This window comes from Triticum aestivum, chromosome 2B, assembly GCF_018294505.1.
Source record: "Triticum aestivum cultivar Chinese Spring chromosome 2B, IWGSC CS RefSeq v2.1, whole genome shotgun sequence".
Taxonomy (NCBI): Eukaryota; Viridiplantae; Streptophyta; class Magnoliopsida; order Poales; family Poaceae; genus Triticum; species Triticum aestivum.
The window spans coordinates 719,682,314-719,689,781 of NC_057798.1; the positions used below are offsets into that span (position 1 = coordinate 719,682,314).

The 7,468-nt window shown below is 42.2% G+C and overlaps 1 long non-coding RNA gene across 1 annotated transcript; it reads right to left on the reverse strand.

Annotated features, from left to right (window-relative positions):
* Positions 1 to 4,676: 4,676 nt before the first annotated feature.
* On the reverse strand, positions 4,677 to 6,646 carry LOC123042281 (uncharacterized). The gene is made up of 3 exons (XR_006418746.1): positions 6,333 to 6,646; positions 5,151 to 6,165; positions 4,677 to 5,016 (listed from the first exon to the last, which is right to left on the reverse strand). It is a non-coding gene; the product is annotated as an uncharacterized lncRNA (long non-coding RNA).
* Positions 6,647 to 7,468: the final 822 nt, after the last annotated feature.

Here is a 7,468-nt window from a genome sequence, read left to right on the forward strand (position 1 = left end):
CATGAGCAATCGCATCCGGCATAATTATCCATCACTGATCCATTGCCTACGAGATTTTCATATATTGTTCTTCGCTTATTTATTTTTCCGTTGCTACTGTTACAACTATTACAAAAACCCAAAAACATTTATCTTTACTGTTACTACTGTTATCATTACTATCATATTACTTTGCTACTAAATACTTTGCTGCAGATACTAAGTTATCCAGGTGTGGTTGAATTGACAACTCAACTTCTAATACTCAAGAATATTCTTTGGCTCCCCTTGTGTCGCATAAATAAATTTGGGTTGAATACTCTACCCTCGAAAGCTGTTGCGATCCCCTATACTTGTGGGTTATCAGGGCTCGGGACGGAAGGGGATTGGGGGCTAGGTTTTGACCGCACGCCCTGTAGCCCACGATTATTGCGGCCCATCCTATTTTTGAGTTGAACGCGCGCACACACACTCACCGTGACTGCAATAGAGGGCCCATGCACAAGGGTGGCCCAGGCGTCATCCACTGTAACCCGAACACACAACGTACGAAAAACGAATGCCCAGATATATACCAGCGAGATAGAAAGTACAACGTTAGTGGACAACAAGGCAGATCATGGGGGCTGGATGAATTTGAAACTGGGACGGCGCTGGATTGGTGGGTACTCTAGGAGGGTTTATATGTTCAACTAGATGACCGTTGCGCCAATGGCGCAAAGGGCGAGATCAAACTAAGCATTGTAAGAATATTTAAGAAAATAGATGTTTAGATATGAAATTGATACATAGCGTTATAGGAAAGGTATGAGATCAGTTCATGATAGCTTATTTACATTACTTTTATGAGGCGAGCTACATAAGCAGAGGTCCATCATATAGAAAGATTTGGTCATTTAGCTTACTTGAGTAAGCTACGCAGCGATGAATATCAAGTAGAGTCAATGCTTGCTGGACCAACGGTGATATTTACGCATACGAGTCCATTTATTTAGGGACTTAATTAACAAGACTGTATTGATAGTGGCTTGACATAGTTCTTCGAGTGTCAAAGTCTTGCTTTGCAAACATGCACAAAATACATCAAGCTTGACATAGTCGTCAGTTTTAGTACTTTAGAGAGTATGAGCTTCTGTAATTCATGGTGAAAATTTCATCTCTATGTGGTGACAGAATTGACAGCGTGCATCAGTTCAACTGATTTAGTTACCTTGTCCATGTTGGGCAGAAGGTCTTGCAGCCTCCTTAGCCTCTTGCTAATCCTTGTTCTTCTTTCCTATAAAACATAAGCAAAAAAATATTCAGTACAAACATGTGGCACCAAGACAAACACCAAAAATGTTGCAGGAAACTAACTAACCCTCTCAGTGATGCTTCACGGGTGAGTGGTGCAGCCAATCTTGGCGCGGACTGCGCAGGTGACAGAGTCCTGCTGCAACTACAAGTAGTCGTCCATGCCGGGCATTTCCAGAGACGCGCTTGACAGGCCAAACCGAATTTGGACTAAGGTGTTAGTAGAAGTGTAGCATTAAACAATTGACGGGTAGCAGAGTCCGAATGGATGTAAAGTGTATATATGTGAAGTTTGTCCTACTTGGGATTCGATTTTGTTGAAGCTGGTGACCATGCTTTCGTCGCCGTTGATGAGCACCACGTGTCTTTGTTCATGCAATCTTTTCAATTTAACTTTCGTCGTATTTGTAAAGGAAATTCCAGATTTAGATCTAAAGAGCAAGAACAATTGTTATGAAGTTGTCTATTTGGACTAGAAGACATGAACACATAGTAAGGAAAAATAGTAGCACATATCAATTTCTATGACCGAATATTAATTTACCTTTCAAATATTAGTTGGGCTGCATTTCACATTCATTAAAAAAATTAGATTTTTTTTTGAAAAGTTTCAACAACACGCATTCACTAAAATAGTGAATGTAAAGATGTATTCATTAACATGGTTAATTAATTTTGACCCATTTGGATGAATTAGTTGCTTCATGCTGCCAAAAACAATTGATTAGCTAGGCAGCTCGGGCCTAATCCGACCAATACAGAGTGACAGACACTTGCAGAAGACTGCCCAATGCCCATCTCACCATCTCCCTCCTACTTTCCGTTCTTTCTCCTGTTATTGGAACGACACATCGGCTAATCCGTGCATTTGTACTCTCCTTGGCCTACTTTCGACAACACCTTTAAATTAATACCAGGCAAATACAACATCATCTGTGGACATTGCACTATCTTTCTTATACCAGCCAAATACAACACTAATTTTATTGAATACAGAAGGACCACGCTATTTGCGTTCCTGAGCGCAAATATATGCTTTGCGGAAGCATCTATGTATGGCTTCATCAAAAAATTAACTTCCATGGTTCAACAAAATCAAAGTGTGAACTCTCATGGATATTACATAAGAAAACAAATGAAGTTGTTGTTGCTTCTTCACAGAAAGGATCATAAATTAGATAAGCAGGCATAAACTTCAAGCAGCAAGGCAGAACCTTGCTGCACGATCGTGATTCCGTCGACGGTGACACAGCAGTCCCTGGTAACGTACCTGATTTTTTCCACTTCCAAGAGAACATTGCCACGTCGCATGAGGCTGAACACGTCGCAAGGAGAGAGAGAATGAGAGAGAGAGATGAGAGAGAGGGGGAGATAGAGAAAGAGTGGACAAGAGGGATCCATCGCATCTTCCCCAAATCATTTCTCTAGTGACTGACCGCATTACCCACGGAACCGGATCATCTAACATTGAGAAGGAAAGTTAAAGAAACTATAATAACCTAACTTTCCTTCTTTCTATTCATATGATTATGGCTAAAACGATTTAAATTAATTTGCAAATTGATGATCTACCGTGTACATTTATAGTAATTACATACAAACAAACTGATGGCGAAATAAAATTAATTTTAAATTATTTATATCTATACTAAATATCAACAGTAAACAACCTACTAACTACTCCCTCCGTTCGGAATTACTTATCGCAGAAATGAATGTATCTAGACGTATTTTAGTTTTAGATACATCCATTTCCGAGACAAGTAATCCCGAATGGAGGGAGTACCTACTAACAGCCCCTAACTTTCTTTTTTTATTTTATATTAGGCAAACACTGTAGCACCGTGACTTTCCTTCACAATGTTAGAGGATCTGGTTCCATCACCCACCACTCTCTCTCACGCGTGCTCGTGCTTGCCGCTACAGCCGCTCGCCTGCGACCCAACCTGCCAGAGTCCCGCCAGCAGCCGGCGCCCTCCTCCTCGTTCGTGCTCTCAGATGCCAGAGACTGAAGCCAAGACCGCGTGTGTCGTGTGCAATCTCGACGAGATCCTGGCTCGTGCGGAAGGAGGCGGCCGGCCAAGGCCGTCGCTGCAGCAACAGAGCCTGTGCTAGCCCGCCCGCTCGGCGGCGGATGCGAAGGTTATGGGATTTGCAGAGCGCACCAGCGCGACCTCTGGCGGATCTGGTGCCTATGCGCGGTAGTCGACGCGGCGGTGCTTGCGGGTGAGCATGGGATTTTTGGAGCTGGAGGTGGACAGGGAGATGAATACTGTCTGCTCCCGTGCATCCGGTGTCTTGTTCTTCTCGCGCCACAACATCGACCAAGAGAATCACGTGGGAGGCCTCTATCATACAGACGTCCTGCGCCCGATGGACGGCGACCTTCCGGATGAACATCTTCCTCATGTAGCTCAAGACTCGTTTTGCTCGTCGTCCCCGACCTCACACGGTGCATCAATGGGTAGCTTTTGCCCTTGATCAATTCCTATTCAGTGCAGGATATGTTTTGGGGAGTTTTAACTCTGTGGGCAGTAGTGTCAGTGTGTGCCTGATGCAAGTTGATCTGCTTTCAATTGGAGGCTGGTTTCATGTGTGTTCGTGTTTTCTTTGGCAATATATAAATTTTTATGTGTTGAAATTTCTTCGAGTCGTAGCAGGCGTCCTTGACTTACCCAAATGGAAAGAAAACAAGAGCTTCAATGAATGCCAAAGAAAAAATAGATTTAAGTTAAGTCTGAATATAACATGCCTTACAAAATCAATCCTCACATGCTGAATGTTGATAGAAAATGTGTGCTTAGTTTCTTTGATTGACCTTTAGCACAATATACTGGTGGAAGTTAACAAAAGAACATTTAGTGGAATGAGAGCCCCTGCCTAGCTTACTAAATCCACTAATGTACTTCACATAGAAGTTTACAGTTCTGAACTTAGTTTTAAATATTTATCAACCCTTCTAATTTGAATGAACTGCAATTAATTTGAGGTAAATTAAAAAAAACTATGTATGTAAAAGATTAACATGAACAATATAAGCAATTGGTTTGGATCCTAGCTAATGACAAAAGTTATCATCTCAGACTCAGGGTTCAAATGTGGGTATTTCTGCATCAGAACCATGAGCTGCCTGATATAGAAGACTGGACAGTGTACTCCTATAGGGATCCTCCCCTCTCCTCTTCAGATACTTGATACAACTCTCCACTTCAGATTTGACATGCAAATAGATGTGTTGGGCCTTCTCTTTATCTCTTAATTCCTTCTCCCTCCCTATGCAAAAAAGTAAACCAATCGAAAACACAAGAAGCAAACCTAACAAGACATGGGCTCTCTGAAATATGCCTGCATGCATTCTGACTCATTTTTTGATTATTAAAAAGGATAGCAGGGCAGCGTATGTTGACTTGCCACGAGAACATGTAGATATCTTTTCAGATTACTATTTGCTAGTGCAGCTGGTTACGTTTTGTTTCAATAGGCTCCCCAAAGATGAAGTAAAATCTTCCTGACATTTTTGGCGTAAGCACTACATGATGCATATCTTTACTCTAAAATTGGAGCACCATAAGATCATTGTAGTCTAACAACATTTGAGGTGAAAAACATTGTTTCTAGACATCAGATTATCAAGGGGATAACATAGTAAGATAACATATCTTTTGAGGTTGCACTTGCATCACATATATCGTCTTCTCCAACCAATCCAAATGGTATTATTGTTGCTCCAAACCATGATGCCATCTACAGAAATTCAGACTACTCAGACCAAAATAGCTTGTATTCCTCTCCCTGTAAACAACTACATCACTTTCCAGAACAATTGATGTTTTTACTGTCTACTAAGATATATTATGATCTCTATACCAAATTATTACCTTAATATAAAGAGCGTCGTGCACGCCTCTTGGATACAGCAAAATGAATTGCTTCTCTGAAAAGAGAAAAGAAGAAACGTAGGCCAATATGTGCACCATGACAAATTCAGAATCTATCCATCATTTGAAATTCAGATTTCAGAATCTATCCATCATTCTGAAATTCAGATTTCAGAAGGGGGTGGATGGATGGCCGCAAACCAACGGAGCATTGACCATCGACTGATGCATCACAGGCGATGTTCTAGACATTTTAGTGCCAACAGGCAGTGCAACTATGAGCACGAACACCTATATATTCTTAAATTAAGACATGCATTGTTTGCCTCCTAAGAGGGAAAAATTACCTTCTTGCGGTGGCAACTCTGCTCAACATGTCCTAAAAGTCAACAACACAATAGAAAGAGGTAAGTTTGCAACCAACATTCCTATATAGGTCTTTTTATCTTTTAGCCAAATGTAATATCAGCTGAATGCAAATTAGGGACACTATTATAGGAAAAATATAGGTCAATATGCCAACTGCTAGACATGGACCAAACACAACACTATTTATCAATCGGCACACCCTGCTATTAATGCAGGGTTATAATTCCAGCAGAGATTCAAAAATATTAAACAATAACAAATATTATCTTGGGCAAACATCTAGTGCTCTGAAGAAGTACTAATCCAAGATCTGCCATCTCAAATACACAAACTGATTTCAAAAGTAGGGTAACAACCATGTATATCTATTAATATGTCACTGAAGGAAACTAAAATTTACATACAACCATGCCTTGTATCTCAAAAGGCACTTCTAAAGAACACAACTTTTAATCTACAAACATATGCTTGAACATGTGAAAAGGCAAAAAAATACCTTCTTGCAGTTGCAACTCACCATCTTTACATTAAGAAAGGCCGAAAATACCTACTCCGACTTTATGTGCTGAATTTGACTTACGTACATTTAGCTGCCTCATCACTTAAATGTTGAAGTCCATGCTTTCATTCAGCTCAGACCTGCAGGCTGCACATGACAGCCAATTAGAAGAGAACAAAGAAGCTCCTGTGCGCATACACATCTCCAGTGTTGTGTTCTTCTATTCGCCTTAAGCAACACTTATGCATACAATTTGTTTGCCTCTCAGAAACAGAGACCTAAGGAAGAGAAAGAATAACCTAGTCGAAGCATACCTGCAAGCCAATGAGGAAAATTAGGTTTGCAGTGCTTGGTGCACTGCGTCGCATGCCCTGGAGGGCCATGACAAACAAGGGCTAACCACCCCATCTCCCGTGCAGCTCCACCCCAGTGCGATGGGAGCGTCGCCCCTGCCGCTTCTTGCTCTGGTCGCCGGCCACGCTGCTCCTTCCCCCCATCACCCGCCTCCCCTGCTCCTCCACCCAAACTATGAAGACCCAGCTGTGACGCTACTCCTCAACTTTGCTGCCCCACCCCTCTTCCCCTACAGATGTGACCCCTCTCTTCGAGGATAAGCCGACATGCGGGAGGATCCGGCATGATCTGGTTGAGGAAAAGGAGGAGAGGCAGCCCTGGGCAGAGGAGAAGGGGCGTGGCGGCAGCGGCAAGAGAGGAGAGACGAGGCATGGGGTCTGGGATCGAGGATGAGAGGGGATTGGCAGCTAGGTTTTTACCCGATTCCACCGCGTACAGAGCATACGGGACCCTGAAGATTCTTCTCAATGTAACTGCAAAACGGGCCCGCGAGGAAAGGAGCCCCACACGTCATCAGCTGTAGCATGAAAGACCAATGTCCAAAGAAACTAACCACGGGATTTTTGACAGCACTGTAAAATCAGGCCAACGAGGCAGATCGTGCGGCCAAATCGCATGTGCGTCGCGAATGCCCCTGAAATGGCGGGTACTCTAGCAGTGTTTATATGTTCGATCGTCTAGCATCTCCCCTGAAATGGCGGGTACTCTAGCAGTGTTTATATGTTCGATCGTCTAGCATCTCCCGTTGTGCCCCAATTTTTTTGGCATCTCCTCCCTGTTAGATTTTTTTGTAGTGTAGCTGTTAAGAAATTAACTACTCCCTCCGTCTGGAAATACTTGTCATCAAAATGAATAAAAAGGATGTATCTAGACATATATTAGTTGTAGATACATCTCTTTTTATCCATTTTGATGACAAGTATTTTCGGACGGAGGGAGTATATATCTCATGCACACCGCCAACTTACCCAAATATCAATTTAATAAGGAAAACATTACTGCTGACCTACAACCATACCACTGGATTTGAGCTAAGAACAAGAGCATCTCATGAAATTCTCGTTGAAGCAACACTTCAATTTTATACATAATTACT